The following is a 17,730-nucleotide window of genomic DNA, read 5'->3' on the forward strand; positions in this document are numbered from 1 at the left end:
CTCAAAAATTTGAGGCAGAAGGAAAAGACTGCTTTAATATAGCCACAGTGTAAGTGAGTCTAACAGGAGTAGATTTGTAAAATTTGCCCTAACGAATTGTAACAACCTGAAATTTATTCAGAATGGTGGCATTCATTTAATTCAATTTTCATAATAAGTGATTGTATGAAGATTAAAATTATTTTCTTCCTAAATAAAAACAAAAATAATGCAGTCCAAGATCTGATCCAAAGTGAATTGAGATGAGACTCAGTATTCATAAAATAGCAACCATTTTATTGTAAAATTCTGGTGCTATTGCTATAGCAAAAAGTACACTAATTCACACCATTCTTTCTAATCTTCAGAAAATATTCATACTGTTATTAGACAAGATTGTGAGCCTTTCTTCAAAGCAGATGAGTGTGAAATGAGAACTACATCTCACTTCAGTCCACTAGAGGGTGGCCTGACTTGCTCAGGGCTGTGGGACTGAATTCACGCAAGAGATCCAACATTTTCTTCTTTTTGACCTGTTGCTAACCAATTCTTTGTGCTTCATTATTAATCATATTATATTATAAAGTAATTTCTTCCATATAAACAGTATATATGATAAAAAACCTTTTCCTAACATCATCTATCTCATTTATTGTTCTATGTATTTAGCAGAAAGGGTGATGATAATCTAATCAGAAATTATTCTACAATTTTAAAAAACCTTCATAGTTTGTATGCCCTTTGGCCATAGAAAGAATAAACAGGGGAAAAATAAATCATTCACCAAAGAGGATAGCATAAAGGGAGAAAGAAGAAAGAAAGGGAAGGAAAAATCTGGGCATCCTATTGTTTATATAATTGGATGGCCACAAGACAGACTCAAACAGAGATTGAGAAAAACTGACTTCTTATTTAACCAACCCCTTTCAGAGTTAATTTAGAAATTTTATTTCTCAGGAAGATGTATTATTGCTCTTACCTTCTAATGATAAGCACAGATAGTAAAATGTAATATTTGACAAGATTTGGAAGAGGAAGAATATGTAAAATCTTTTCCTATCTTGAGCTTAAAAAAAATATTAAAAAAAAAGGCACCAAAACTGGGGGCAAGGCACAGCACATTTTCCTGAATGGTTTCATGACACAGTATCCTCTGAACTACAGCAGCCTTTGCAGAACTTCAGTGATCCCTAATAAGTTGTTCTGAGTACAGATAACATCCCTTAAAGGGAAAAAAAGATTAAATAAAAGAGGGGGTGGGGGTAGAAACCGCGGCCCTCCCAGCGCGTTGTGCCCGGACGGACAGCACGCCCCGCCGCTCCCGGGGCTCGGCGGAGCTCTGGGCGCGCTCCCGGCCGCGCGGGCTCCGTGCCCGAGCAGCAGCGCCGTCCCGGCCCGGGCCCCCTCCCGCGGGCGCGCCGCGCACTGCGCGCACCGGGCGCCCGCTGTGCCCGCGGAGCCGCGGCCCCGCTGGCAATGACCACCCGACAGCAGCGCCGTGCAGTGACAGCCCAGCGCCGCTAACCGCCATGGAAACAAGGAGAAATAGGAGCAGCTAGCGAGCTGCTCTCTCCCCCGCCTTCCTCTCTCCGCTGGATTGCGAGCCTCAGACAGCCAGGCAGCAACAGCGCCTGGCAAACGCAAGGGATCTCAGCTGGCAGCACCGAGAGTCTCTCATGTTGCAGGATATCAATAGATACATCTCTGTATTATAGACTGTTAGACACACGCATGCACACCGACTCACACCCACACGTACGTGTGTGCTCGCCTATACAGACTCTGGGTTCAATACAAGTATGTCGCTACCTGAACTAAGGATTCAAAATTACTGAGATGCAAGAACTCCTCCAGCTCTGAAACTACTCTTATTATAGGGTAAGTTCCTCTTTATTTTCAAATTTATCCTGACTTTTATCTAACTTCTAGACTCTTTACCCTTCCCTCTTTTTGTAAAGTTATTTTTTTTAGTGTATTTTCATGTATTACTTCCTGAACAGAAATGCAAACGCAATATGCTTTTTATGCCAGAGATAATCTAAACATGCTTGCAATAGCATTAGATCTGTGCATTTGTTAGCTTGAAAGAACATCAAAGGATAAAAAAAATATAAAAGAAGAATGTTTCCACTGATGTTTCAGAGGCAATATTAAATTAAACACTTGCTCTGTGCTTTGAAACCAATAAAAGAAAATACAGGACAGACTCCTTTCCTCTCTCCAGTGCTAGGATTAAGGGAAATGCTGTTTATGTCAAGACCTAAAAACCACTGAGCAATGAGGCTGAATGAGCATATCACAAACAGTTATTGAATTTCTGCCAGGCTACATCTTAAGGATTGTGGCAAATGACTTCGCTTAAAAACATCCCCTTTCCAGTCAGAAGGGACACTGTGAATGTCTGATTACCGATGCAGCTGGAACTGACGTTAGGTAAAAAGGATCACATTAAGCAGAGGAGTTCTAATCTTCTTTGGTAATTAACAGGATCTCAGCAGGGTGTCTCTATTTACATGGAAAGAGAGTGTTTAAATCCATCACTATAAAAGCTTTGCCTGTTCTAGTATAGCAAGGCTCAGAACTGTTTGCCTTTGCTTTCCATGTCTTTGTTTTCACATGCCTAGCTGGAGTTTTTGCCCAGCACTGCTGATGAGAAAGAGAACCCAACACAGGGGGAAGGAGAAGGCAGCAAATGCAGGGAGCTAGAAAAATATCAGTGATTTTCTATTTAACCAATCTAATCAACTTAAAATTCCAGGCTAGCACTACAGTTGCCTAATGTGCTTGTGCTTATGCATGTGTCTGTCATTTCTTCCATGCAGTATCAGAGTACCTCAGTATCCTTTAGATGAAAACACATTTGGTAAAGTGCATCAGCATGGATCTGTGATTCATGCATCAGTGAAAGACAGAGATAGATTTTACTTTAAACCATGAAAAAGACAAGTTAGCCCTCTAATGTATGCTTCAAAGTGAAAAAAATGCCATCTGCATCTTCCTGTATGCTTTTGTTTGCTTTTTAGAGTACTACATCTGTATTAAAAACATCTCAGTATTTTGATTATTTCTCCTACCCCTTTTTCTCCCTTCAGCCCCCTCACTCCTGTGAACTCTGGAGAACATCATAAACATTCTATTCCTTTGCACCAATGTAATTATTTGTTTGTAATTTTAGAATTACTGTGTTTTGAGAAACAAACTGTGAAGGAACCATCAACAGATAGCCACTGGCTTTAAGACTGTCACCTTTCCAAAAATGTCAGGAAATGGGTAGCTTAACAATACGTATGGTAAGAAGTCAATTAATTCAGGTGACCTTTGTAAATGGTGACAATAAAGCAGCTCTGACGATATGCCACGGCGTTCGACATTCCCTCTGGAAAATGAATGAGCTTAAGAAGAGGTTTTCTTTTCAGAGTACAAAATGAAAGGTACTGAAGCATTAGCTCCAGCTATTGGCAAGCTTGCTTCCTCTATTTTAGGTGGTCTGTGAAACCTGTTTAAAGCAAGCTGACTTATTTTATGACATGAAACACAATCTCTGGTCTAATTAATTAAATATCCTGTTTTCATTCACACTGCATGTGCACAACAAGCATTTCCAGCTCCCCGTTTGGATTTTTACAAAATGTGCTATAAAATAAATAGAGAAAACCTGATTCTGATCTCTTCATCCTGTCTGCAAAGGACTACTCAGGAAACTTTTTCTACATGCCTCACTATCTTCTCAGCTATTCTGAATGTTTACCCTCATTCATTTTTAATGTAGAAAATAAGTAAATATGAGTAACTTTACAGAAATGCATGTTGGGTTTTGCCACATATACTCTAACGTGCTACTTCAAAATATAATACAGATATGCCAAAGAGCTTCAGAAAAATGTGGCCATTTCAATCATGCATGTACAGAAAACATGCTGTAGATGAAGCTTCTCTACACAGCTCAGACATTCTTAACCAGCAAAGCAGGCAAAATGTGTGGTGACTGTATTTTGGTTAATACTCCCTCCAAGCTCCTGCAATAACGTTGTAGTGTCAGCCAACGACTGGCTGATGTTGTTATGGTAACCCCAAAGTCTCGTCTTTTAGGGTGGCAGCTCTGAGCATGACATCAGAGCATGCCTGCTTGGAGTACCCTGAAGTGGGTGAGTACTTCATTTTTGCACCTGAATTAGACCAGATCAATTAAGCAACATTGCTAGCTGGAATGCAGATCCAAAAATATAATGCATAATTTTTGTTAAATGATCAAGACTGAGTAGCTTATGAAAATATTCACATCCTGCTTTTCACTTGTAATCACTTGTCCTTTGTCACTAGAAAACAAAACTAAGTATTTGCAAGAGAGTGCAAACCATTTAGGAGTGTTGGAGCCACTTTCTTTGACTCTCACCTATAACCTTTATTGTATTAATAGTTAAAAGCTAGCCAAAAGCTTTGCTGCTTGCTGACAATCACTCTAATTAAAGTTAGACTGGTATTTAATAGCCAAGTTTTAGAGTATTAAAACAATAGAAGAAGATAAGCAGTAGAAAACGAAAAGACTTTTTCAAGACCAGCTCTGTCTTCAGTTGAAAGAAAAGTCACCACAGAGGGAAAAAGTACACCTTTTTGAACTATATATAGATAGTTTTAGTGTTTCATGGTACATTACTGTTTTAGTTAATTCATATGTTCTTTCTTCAGATAGTACCATTAAAAGCTGAAGGAAAACAAAACTCTTGAGGGAGACATTGTCAGAAACTACCTTAACATACTTTTCCATGTCAAATTCCACAAACTCAGCTTCATATCAAGAAGCAAAAACTGACAATGAAAAACCAATTTCACATGTAGCACTCAAGGAACTATTTTCTGAAGACAAAGGAATGGAGAGTTCCTAAAATTTTTCTGAAGATCAAAAAAATCAGATAGTTTCTAATTATTTTTTAACAGAATATGACTTCTACAAGCCTTCATACTACTTTAAAAGAATACTAATTCTCATTCTAACAACACAACAAGTAATTAAAATCCTTTGCTTGAGTGAAAGAAAATGCCAGTAGAATTTGAGAAGAAACAGTAGTGACAGATGTCATTAGAAAGGTCATTAAACATATTAGTATTAAGAGAAAAATCAATGCTTCTCATTAAAACTGTAATGTAACTGTAAAAAGGAATTACTGTGCCTTTTACTTATTCAACTGACCAGTCCACAAACTATTAAAAGCCGTTATTGTGAAATGGTGTAGTTCATCAAGAACTTATTTAAATCAACAGTATGACCTTCAGTGTTACACAAAAAAATCTATAAATTATTTCATCAATTTTTCCTCAATAAAGTCATATCCTCAACTGAACTGAACTGAAAAATGTTTATTAGCACAGCACATGGAGCTATACTCATCTGCACCAGAGAAAGATCCAGTATGGATGTCAATAAGATTATTTTGCATTGGGTTCTTCATGGAGTAGCTCAATATGGCACCATGTGAAAAAGAGTATTTTCATGAGTGCCAAATACAAACTACATTCACAATTTTCCTTGATCCAATTCTCTGCCTACAGGATTTCATATTCTTTATGCGTGGAACATCAATGCTACAGACATGCTCTCACCCCTAGCATTTACCAAACTGCTTACTTTTCTTCAAAGCAAAAACAAATGCAGACATTAAAACACAGGGGAAGTTTCATTTTATAAACACAAATTTATTCAGCATATCCTCGAAACCATTATCCTTCATTTTGAAATACTTCTTTTTCACAAAAGATTTATCTCAAGTCTCTTTCAGCTTGGCCACAAGCAGCAGTGGTCTAATTGAAAGGAAATAAGATCTCTGTATTCACATTATTTCTATTCAGTTGTTGTATTTCTGGAAATCATTAAAATACCTGCCCCAAATTTAATGGTAGTTTAACTCTACTGACCTCTGTATTAGAGTAGAAAAGAATTTTGCCTCTTTTGTGCTCCCAGCTCCCAAAGTCTCAGTCAAACTGGGATATGTTTTTTGACCACACTGGCACAAAGGAAATCATTTAGCTTTTCTCTTTCCTGAATAAGCATCTGTACTTAGAGGTAAACACTGCAAAGCAAAATAAAATGCTACAGGGAATATTTTTTCAAAATGTCTGCTGATTATTAATATTACCCCAAGAGTCTTTTAATAGACATTTCTTGTTATGCAAATAGCAACCAGTCTGCCAGGAAATACTTTAAATTCTCCATAACATTTTGCATAAAAAAGGTACAAGTCATAAGTTCAGCTGCACCAAAAATCCCTGGGCATCCAGCTACTAGTATGAAAAAAACAAGAAAAAAAACTTTTTATACAATTATTTGTCTAGGGATCAGACAGCTTAAGAAATTACCAATCTAATAAATTATGGAATAAAAAAATAAAAAATAAAAAAAACTACCTGGGCTGTAATAGAACACACAATGAAGAGCAAAGTTGTGCGTTGAGACATTTTTTAAAATTGCCGTAGTCCTATGCTATTATACCATCATCCTGGATAAGAAAAGATGACTCTCAAATTGTCTCTAAAAAGGCAACATGGTGGTCAGAACATTACTAGCGCTCTTCTAGTGTGGTGTTGAGAGGTTAAAGGAAACTGGGTTGGTTAGTTTTTTACCATGGTGCTAAAACAAGAAGTCATTCTTACTTGAAATAGAATGAGCAAAATATGCCAGATTTGGGAGGTATTTAAATAAGTACAATTATGGGACTCATTCCTTGAATAAGGATCCATACAAATGTCTCCTACTTTACGATAGTAGCATATCTCTGCTGAAAACAGATATATATGTGTCGTTATTTATATCATATTTATGTGATTTATTCAGTGCCTAAAGGCCTAATAAAATTTTCCATCTTGACAGGAATAATTTTTATGTGAAGACAGAAACTTTTCTCAAAGATTTTAGCTAGTGTCACAGTAGCTATAAATAGAAAGACTAGAGAGACACATTTGTTTCTTCACCCCAAGCTCATTGCTGTTGCCAAGTCCTCTCAAGTCACTGAACTGCCTCTCCCCTCTGGAAAGCAGCTTTCTCTAGAGGTCATGTCAAGCATCAGCAGTTTTTGCAGATGACACTTAGCAGTGAGCTAATTCACCCCAGTGCAGTGCAGTGCAGTGCAGCGTTTCCACCAGAGTGCAGAATTGCCTGCTGAGCTCCCCACCCCAGCTGTCTCCATGTTCCATGCAGTGGAAGGAGCTGAGAGACACGAGAGACCACACTGGGCAAGGCTCACATGGGAGCTGAGTCTTCCAGAAAAATCTCTGTTCTGTGCAACGACAGCTCCAAACCCACTACATAATACTAAACTGCTCTCTTTTGTGTGCTCCATACAGAAATCAAGCAGTGCTGTAAAAATTCTTCCTCCCTCTGCACTGCAAAAGGATGTTCTGAAACAATTCAATCAATTTATAAAGTACATTATTTTCTCTTGTCAAACTCTAAACAAATAAAAAAAAAGCCTTTCAATATGAAAACTATAATTACAGTCAAGTGGTGCTTCATTACCACTGTAGCTTGAGGGACGTTATCTGCACAACTCCTATTTCATATCATTTTATAACAAAACAAAGTTACTTAGGTTATTCCCCTAAATATAAGACTATAAGATTATCAGATAATAGATACTGTGTGCATTACAACATTTTGAACATATACTTCTTTTTTACACAAGATGTACCATATTAACTTTCTGAAATGACAGCTGAGACTGTAGAGCCACTATTTCATTACACTCTCACAATGCAGTAATTTTACTTTTTGATTTTGGCCAGTTACTTGCTGGCAAGCCCAATACAGGGCTAAAACTCAACAGCCCTCGTGACAAATTGAATGATTAACAATGATTATACCAGTTTATAGAGATATCCTTATGAGGTGAGAGAAGACAAAATGAGGTAATTGCAAATATAATGATCTGTTAAGCTAGAAATGTTTGTCTGAATAGCAATTTCACCCAGCATGTATAATTCACATAACATATTCTTCTGAATGTTGCTTTGATATAGATTATCCAGTCATCAATATTTTGTCAGACAAACACACTTTCACACTTTTTTTTTATTGTAAAATAAGAGGCAAAAAGGATATTCAGCATACTATTCCAGGGTTAGACTCCAAACTCTAAACTCCAGAAAATAAGGAAAAGTACCCTGTCCTCCAACAGCAGCAGCCAAACTGCTGAGCTCTTCCTGGGCAGAAAGAAGCGCCAATCTGAGGAACTGCCCAGAAATATTTCTGTATTTCTTTCTTCCTCCCAAGAATAATATGCATGTTTGGCATTACACCAACCCCACGCTCCCTCTGATAGGAAGCAATCACCTTGGATATTAGTGCATAGAGTCATTTTAATGAGGCTACTCAAGGCAATGCAGATGCAAGTGCCTTCATTAGGCATTTAAATATTGCCTTCAGCAGGTATCATTTAACAGTAAGCTGTAACTAGAATAGATAACTAAAATGATGTACAATTTCAAAGATTTAAATGCTAAAATCTTAAATCACCTATAAGTTGTCAAAATTGTTAAGTACATTTAGGATCTTTGGTCATTTCAGTTTAATTAAAGTATATAGAGTCACATATCTGGAATTTGCATATTGGAGGTCCTGGCCTTCTGCTCCATACTGAAATACCCTTTGCTCTTTTAAGGGTTGGAAAATCCATAAACTTGCTGATTTTCAAATGTTATTCTAATTACTGCTCTGACAGCTTCTGAGGTTTACTAAAAATTCACAAAAAGGAGCAAAAAATCTCTTATTTATCTTAAGTGAATGTGGATTTAGTATTTGTAATCTTTACTTTGTTTTAAATTGGGTTTATATATCAGTTCTTCAAAAAGCATCTTATGTTGGGATGCCATTATGTCAATCCTAGCAACAAGTATAGAAACCATTAAAAATTAAGAAAAAATTATAAAAAGTTTAAATAAACACAATATCTGTGCCTGACACAAATATGTCTGCAAAACTATAACCAACTATAATGGTTATGTTGAGATTGTAGACTACCCATTTACAACTACTCTAATTGTAGTAAATGGATTTAATGTTACTATAAGCACATTAAAAGTTGTGGCATAAATACACTTTACTACTATTTAATCTCTCACATAGAGGTTGGCCAAACTTTCAGAAAGTCTGAAAAAAAATTGTTAAAGCCATCTACTCCATCATTAATTACAATGTAGATATTTATTTTTTCAATAAAGAGTAATCAATGCTCAGGGCTGAGGAAAATGTTTAGTTCCATAAAAATTAAATTTGCATTAGCATTGCTTTGAAATACTTTTTTTTTGGCATGTCAAAGTACAATATTGAATCCGCCATGACCTGTTCGCAATGGAATGGTCAAAGAACAAGATTTGCAAGAAGTAAGAAACTCCAGTTTGATTTTTACCTTCCATGAGTTTGTCTGGCATAAGAGCAGACTTTGCTTTGAGTGGGAGGATGGACTAAGGAGCTCCTGAGGTCCCTTCCACTTGACTCTGCCAAGATGACCCTCTCAGTAGAAAGGCTTTCTTAAACTCTGCCATCCCTGCCTTGGGTAACGATGCACAGCATCCCTGTCATCAGAGCCTGCTCAGATGTCTTGGTGTGACTGCATCACATGAGAGCAATTTAGATGTTACTAGAGGTGAAGGGCACTGTTCAGTCTGTCTCTGAGCTAGTTGTATGGAGCTGAAAATTCTGAAAAGGCAGACAGTCTGCTGGACTGCTGAAGGAAATAAAACCCCATTTGGACATGAGGCAATATTTGCTTTGCTTTTACCTACAAGAGTAGGTAACAGCAAAGAGTACTTCAATGAAATCCCAGCAGAACACTAAAAATGCTTTAAATGTCCTACTAGCTTGTTTAAAAAATTTAAAATAACACACTATATTTATTCAGTTAACAGAAAGCAACTATTTTCTAGGAAGAGAGAAGCATGATTCCCTGAAACATTACCATCTTAATTTGTAATCTCTGTATTTCTGCTCAGCCAGGTGTTCAGTGTTTTCCACAGATCTGGGACTGAATACACTACAGTTTTATACACAGCTTCAAAAATACAGCTTTAGCGATCATGAATTAGAGCACTTCATATTAAGTGCTAAACTTTGGCTTTAACTTCCTAGCATGTATTTTACCTCATGTAGTGAATTTTAAACTCTTTCACTCTTTACATGGTATAAACCTGCAGTGAGTTTCATGAGAAGTGGTTCTACTGAGAAAACCTGTTAGTTTGAAGGTGTTATTTATGCTGAGTTTCCACAGTTATCGCCAATATCAAGATTACTTTAATATCAAGATTATCAAGATACTCTACCAGACTATATTAAAAACCACAAATTGCTCAATTAAATTTGCCTAAAATTTAGAGTACCCTTTTACAGATGATTAAATGGACACCATGTACATCATAATTTTGAAAAAAGCAATGTGGAAAGGACAACAAACTGGAACCACATAATACTAATAGCTGTAACCTCATGGAAGCCATGGAGTCTAAGGCAGGACAGAAATAAGCTGCAGCACTAAATTCCAGCCTTTGCTCTGATCCTGTCAGTAGGTAACATTAGACAGTTCTTTCTGTTCTTAGTTCTGTATGTGCATAAAATCACTGTCATGAGATTTATTTAGTACTAAGTTTAAAGGGAGGGTTGGAAGGCCTTTAAAGCATTTTTCTTATATTAGAACCATCCCATGCAGACAGATTGCATTTCTATTCTTTAGGATGGGCAAAAGCTATAATTTGATAATGTTTTTAAAGAAAAATGTTTCTGAAAAAAAGTAAATTATATTGCTGATATTCATCACTGGTATTGTAGCAACTCCCTAAGTAAATATTCTAGCACTGGAATACTCTGAATTCAAAAGTATGAAGAATAAAAAAGTTTTAGAAGAATAATTTCAACAAAATAATGGGCTATATAATCTATGTTTACCTATGACCGTTACGTCTTCCAGGCAAAGTCTGCTTGTTGGCATTCACTAGGGTTAAGTATTTGAATGTAACTCAAATCAAAATGTTAATGATTCATTATAAAATAATTTCTTCTTGTAACAAGGATGCATTTCTCATTATGCAGTAATTTGCAGAATTTATTAACAAACATTTTCCAAAACAAGCACAGAAAGGTTTGCTTTAAAAGGAATTCCAGTTCAGTCCTAAATAGGACTCTTGTGAGAACAAGAAAATCTTGTCTTTCTAAATGCCTGCTGGCTTTTAACTCAGACTCTCGTAGGCAAGATAGATGTTTAATGGAATTTGAATAATTTGAACAATTACAGGAAATCATATTTAGGTGCAAAGGACAACTTTTAAAATTCAATTTAATATCTGTTTACATGCCCTGATAATCACACACAGCAAACATGATCAGCACTTACAGCAACCACAGCTATATCTTATTGACAGTAAATCTAGAAAGTTTGACAGGGCAAAAACCAGTTTACGCTTGGCAGTTGAAAGCTTAAATGCCTTTCATAGCCATGCAAAATAAGAGTGTATGGAAGATTCAAAGTAAAAGATGAAGCAGATCTAATTCATTGTTATGTAAATAGTATAGAGGAAAACCATAAAGAAGAAATTGAGATATGAGACTGTATATGATACTGCTTTCCACACTGCCAATTTACATGTGTTTTATTCTTGGACTTTTTCTGCAAAATGCAAATACTGGTTACCCTAGCAACTGCCACATGTTACTCAGTTTATTTCTGAGGTACAGAGCAGCCTGTAAAAGAATAATATTGTGCACTTCTATTAGGATCTCTCAGCACCACAGAGAATTCAGAACTTCATGTGCCAGCATGTCCATGTATTTTCTGAAAGTTTTAAGAAAGCATGTTAAAGAAAGAGTATGGTATGTTTTTTGTAAACTCATTTTCTTTTTGGTTTATGTGTGAATTAAAAACAAAGATTAGGAGCTGTATGGAGAAAAATGTATACTCTGTCCAACCTGATAGTTGTTTTCTGCATTCTTTTTTAGTACAGTTCTAGTAGAAAATAAGCAAAGACTTCAAAAGTTCTTAAATGACTTATAGCATATCATCTTCCAAAGTGTAATAGGGACCTGAGCAACCTGGTACAGTGGAAGGTGTCTCTTCCCATGGTGGGAGGGGTTGGAAATAAGATGATATTTATTGTCCCTTTCAACCCAAATAATTCTATGATTCTGTAATAATTCTATGGCAATCATTATGAAGATCTCAAATTCTCATAATCTGTTAAAGGTCAAGATTTAGTTCAAAGTAAGAATTAAAGGATTTTGCAGTTGCTCATTCATTATATGCCCTCCCTCCCCAAAATGCTGAACTGTGTTTTACCTGTCTAGGCCCTATACAATTTATGAGGAGATGTCTTGGAATGTAGTACAAAATAACCAGAATAATAAAAAGGGAGTCAACTGAAGTCAGCCATTAATGAACATATCTTAAGGAAAACTCTGTCGCTCTTTCACTTTTGAAGCCTGGAAATGAGTCTTTCTGTCCACAGGAGATCCACAGACCCTGGTCCTAGAAACAGGCCTTTATCCAAGCAGTCTGCTCAGGAACCAAGCCCCAACTCATAATTTATAGTTTATAGGTCAATGTTAACCATTTTTTTCCATCTTCCAGTGAGCTTTTTTCTGGTTTCCTCCCAAAAATATTTTTTACTAGAATAGAGGAAAACACTTGGTTATATCCTCACTTCTCATTCCAAATACACAACTTTGCCCATGAAGACAGTAGAAATATTTCTAAATTTGTACTTGAAACAGAATAATCAAAAATTAAAAAGTCTTTGGATTTACATAAGCATTTGTATGTTTGAATATTCTTCCTGCTAGCTATTTTCACAAGCTCTAAGCAGTAAATGTTGCTCTGACTGTTTTACTTATCTCTGCTGACTTCTATATCATCGCATACCTGAAAAGAAGACAAAAGCTAAGGAACATCTTAGCAGAAGAAAATAAGCCCAGATACATTTTTCCTATGGTTATCAGGGATGAGGATTTTGGCATGTAGCTAAAACTACAAATTATAGCCTTAGATTGACAAGCAAAACAAGAGCACAAGCATAACTCCTGAACAGGTTAGAAGTTTTGAGCAGATCTGGCAGCATTATCTTGGATTGGAAGGGTAAACTAAGAGAGGCTAATTCTGTATTTAGGCTTTGGGAAGCATTCAAACTAAAAGTGCCTCAGACATTACTGCTAGGAGCATATGCTTCCCTTTGGATTCTTGTGATGTTTGGTTTAATCAAACTACAGAAACAATAGCAAGGAACATATAAACAGAGCTTTTTTGTGTTCCCTTGGGACATACTATAGAGTAATCAATTGTAAATTAATTGGAGAAAATTTGTTTTGCATAGCATAGAGAGGCAAAACATTAATTTGGAATCATTTGCTTAATGGCAATTCTAATATGCTATGCATGTATTCAACCTTGTTTTTTATAGTGAGATGCAAAACAATTATCAATTATGTAAATACCAATAAACTGTAATCTATACCTCTATTACAAGTAAAAGTAGAGTCAAAATACTACATAAAATTTAATTTCTGCCAAGAAATATTCACATTAGTTATTTGAGTGCATCAAATCTTCCCTCAACTTATGAGAATTTACAAACACTTCATTACATTTAGGCACACTGGGTAGAGAATTGCAAAGCCACTCAACATCACAGAGGTTTCATGTTGTACAATCTATCTGCATGTAAGCATTTGAGTCACTGCTAACTCTCCATCTGTTACTTACTTTAGGTCTTATATAAACAATACTGGCTCTAAGGACACATTCAAGAGAAACAAATACTAAGCTATTATTGGTATAAGTCTAAAAATAATTCTCTTTATTTTTAAACAAAATCCTGCATTTGGTTTGTCTTATATTGGTCTAGGTAGATAAACAGATAAAATAAGTATATTAAATATACTTGATAAAGGGGCAGAAAGAAATTTCTTTGAAGTCACTCTACAGTTAAAGTCCCAAAGCACACCTTCATGTGAAAGCACAAGCACAGAAACTAATAAAAGAAAAATGTGTTTAAAAAATAGTATTTTGCAGTTTATTTGCCTTAGTAAGTAAGTCACCTTAATTTGAGACTCAGTGAATGTGAGATTCAATAACTCTCATTCTTGCTCTGATTAAATGTCAGGGCCACAGGCTTGTTCTTTCAAGACAAGAGAGCAACACTTTTGTGTCTATAATGAACCCTCCTGATGATTTGTCTAAGCAATACTTACCAATGAAACATCACGGAGTAGGTTCTGCATTATTATATGCTTTGGTTTTACAGACATTCATTTTTATTTTTAACACTAGAAACAAACTGATGCAAATTTGACCTGGTTGTTGACTAGATCTCTGACAGAAGGCAGAGAGGAAAGAGCAATCAGAAATATTATTGTATATATAGAAAAGAGTGGCTCGTGATGATTTTTGCTTTCCATACCATTAATGAGGTTTGAGACCTCCTTTTTGAAGTTCCTGTCCTCAACTCCACCATTTCCACAGCCAGAGGCATTGTAGGTCAATGTGGTTATCTCAGAAAGATAAGGTTTTTGTGACTGTACAAGCCTAAGCCCCAGAGGCACTCTATGTCCATGTGGTTATCTCAGAAAATGAAGCTCATCACCACACAATTCTACAATCTCTGCCTAACCAAACACAATTGAGCCCTCAGGAATTAATGGAGTTTCCTAAGTGGCATAAAAAGCATCCCTCAGCAGAAAGAAAACACTGCACTGGATAATTCTGTTCAAATTCCTTGCATCTAAGAATACAGAAAATAGTTTACAAGTAGTTCTAGAAGTATTCTTGGTATATTTAGAACTTATGTCTATTACATAGAAATAAAAAGTCTAAGAAATTGCTAAGCATTTTTGCAAAAGTTACATTGCATTCAGAATCCAGACATTCTGAATCATATTTGCTTTTTTTCTGCTTTTCAAATTTGTTTGCAGGAATAAATCTGTGTTCACACAAAAAGCTGTGCAAAATGAATTCTGAGTCTATTACTTGAAATTGTTCAGCTGTAAAGCATATTCTGGCTTGGATTCAACAAAGTTCATAAGTAACAGTTGATGAAAAGTGAGTCATTTGCTTTTAAAGCACCTCTAACATAGAGTATTACACAGAGGTAACAGTAAACTCAGCACATCAAATAACAAATATGAATTATTGTGTATTTTTCAGACTGGTTACATGGAAAAAAGAAAAAGCATTAAAAAACCATACAGTTAACTACTGTAACCAAGAAGTGGTAAATAGAATCTAGCACACATGACAGCACAGTGCAGAAAGAAGGAAACATCAATAACCCAAAGAGACATGGAGCTTGGCTTAGAATTTGAGACTTTTCATATTATGTGTGGCAAACACTGAGCTCTCGTAACAGGTTGATGGCATTGTAAATGCTGGTTTCATTCATCTCTTTTAGGCCTAAAGGATTGAGAAGTCTAATTCTTACCTCATGGGTCCCCAAACAGCCATTAGGAAGAGAGCCTAAGTCTGCGTGGAAAAAAAGCCCTCAAAGGACAAAGCAACAAATGTTTAAATTTTTTTCTTTTTTATGAGAAGTGCTGGAAATCACTGCGTGGAGTAGAATTAGAATTAACTTCAATTTGGTTTAACTTCCAACTCCGTTAACTTCCAAAGATGGTGACTAAGAGAATGGAAAGTAGTGAAAAAAAACCCCAACCCTTCTCATTGCCCTCATCTTACTCTCCCATCTGCCTCTAGCAGACCAAAACCTGTTTGTACCTAATCCTTTCAGCATAAATCAACAATTAAATGTAATATTTTACAAACATAAGGTGCAGCTGAGATGATCAAATTGAAGAAATATCTATTAAAGAAAATCATAGTCATTCTGAATACTTTGACAATTTTTTAGCCAAATATATTTCTTTTAAATTCTGAACCTGGCTGGCAGGAAGACTATGAATATAAAGAATGGTACATAACAGCATCCCACAAATCAGGATGTGAAAGGCATGGAACTACTTTAAGTTGATTTCCAGTCAATAAGTATTACGAATATTTTGCAGGCACAAAATTAAATGAGACTACAATTAACCTTAGCTGGATTCTGACACATGCCCATACTGCAGAATGCTCTGTCTGTATCCTCCTTTCCTGCAGCCAGACATTGAAATTTTATTTTTAACTCTCCTGACAATGCTTACTTTATGAAGAAATAGATGCAGTTTTGCAGCAAAATGTCAGTGCTCCCATGAATATTGTCACATCAGACAGAAGTCACTGAAATCTGATGCTAATAATTTTGAATATTTAAATAAAAAAAGATCTATAATAAAGACTATTGGAACTGTTGCATTAGATGTATGTTGCCTGATAGACCCAAAGAATTACCTGTGTCTGTCCCCTATGGTTTTGTAACCCCTGGAAGTTCTTTCACTGACACGCAGAATGGAAGCCTAACACTTGTAAACATTAAAATATCAAACTAGCACGGGTAGCCTCTGGAACTAAGGATTTTTCTTCCAGTGAAACAAATTCTGTTTCATGCTGCTTAGCTATTATTATTTTTAAAAGAGAAAGCAATTAAAACCATGGTGAAAAATTCACCGAGAGCAACTTTCATAACAAAAGTATTACAGAGTCAATAGCAGTAAGATAGGAATGAGCCTGTTCCAAAACAATCTGCCTAAACTAATTACCAAACTAATGAAGGCTAATAATTTCAAACCTTAATAACAGCTTGAAAAATATGCTATTTCACAATTAAGCAAATGAACCAGAAAGATTTTTTTTCACTAGGATGTGCTGATTTATCTTTCCATTGGATTTCAAGGATGACATTTGTGTATAATGTACTGCATTATAGAGTAAAACAAAATAAATCAAAACAAACCTTCCCATTCATCAAAAATAGTTTGCTGTAAGTTTCTTTTACATTATATTACAAATTCAGTGGAGAGAAATGCTGCCTCCTTCCCCTTAACAGTTCTAGAAATTGAGTTTATATAAGGGAAGCATTTGGAGACATGAATAGTAGCATTTCTGCTTTAACAGAAAAGAATTCTTACTTCTCTGACATAGGGGAAGTCTAATAGCAATTCCTGAAAGGATTAAAACCCTAAAAATAGCTTGGAAAACCTGAAAGACCAGAAAGAAAAGAAAGCTTATCAAGACATCTTCATTTTACCATTTCCTGAGGTGTTAGTTTGGTAGCTACAGAGCATTAAAATGAGATTATTCAGCCTAAGCAAAAAACAACTATGAATGCTTATCAATTAAGCATAGCTAATAATTAGCCTTTAATTCTCAAACATTGAGCATTAGCTATAACCAGAATGTCCTTGGTACCATCTTATTAGGTTATCATCCTGGACAGTCATGATAAGGAAAAGGATATCTAATCCTGGAGAAACATTCAGACGTTTTGCTAACTGTCAACAGAACAAAAATTTACTTCAAAGCATGAGTTCCCTTGATAAAAAAGGGTTTGGTAATAGATCAAGCTACTAAGAACATAACTTGCTAAAAAATTTTGGACTGGTGCAGATCACTGCACAACAATGTTCAAAGGAATATCAAGCCTGGCCTTACCTTTTTCAACATGTAATTGTAATTTTCCATTTTTATTTCTTTCAAGCTAATTATAGTGGTTTTTTACTGAGTATCTATGTCTCCACCTGCAGTGGAAATGCCATCTTTCATTAAAACATTAGGCTAGTGAATATCAGTTTTCTGTGTCCAGATGATATAAACTACAAGGATATTAAAAAGGATTGAGACACCTTGACTTTGGAGA

The 17,730-nt window shown here is 35.8% G+C and overlaps 2 protein-coding genes across 5 annotated transcripts in view; one reads left to right on the forward strand and one right to left on the reverse strand.

Moving 5' to 3' along the window:
* Nucleotides 1-17,730, reverse strand: part of IMMP2L (inner mitochondrial membrane peptidase subunit 2) — a 419,753-nt gene that overhangs the window by 215,754 nt on the left and 186,269 nt on the right. The gene's annotated exons all lie outside the window — the stretch shown is intronic.
* LRRN3 (leucine rich repeat neuronal 3) overlaps nucleotides 1,274-17,730 on the forward strand; it is a 34,483-nt gene continuing 18,026 nt past the window's right edge. For both annotated transcript variants that reach the window (XM_026790364.2, XM_005481991.4), the window contains exon 1: nucleotides 1,274-1,857. The gene's annotated coding sequence lies outside the window, so the exon portion shown is untranslated. The remainder of the gene's footprint in view (nucleotides 1,858-17,730) is intronic.

This window comes from Zonotrichia albicollis, chromosome 4, assembly GCF_047830755.1.
Source record: "Zonotrichia albicollis isolate bZonAlb1 chromosome 4, bZonAlb1.hap1, whole genome shotgun sequence".
Taxonomy (NCBI): domain Eukaryota; kingdom Metazoa; phylum Chordata; class Aves; order Passeriformes; family Passerellidae; genus Zonotrichia; species Zonotrichia albicollis.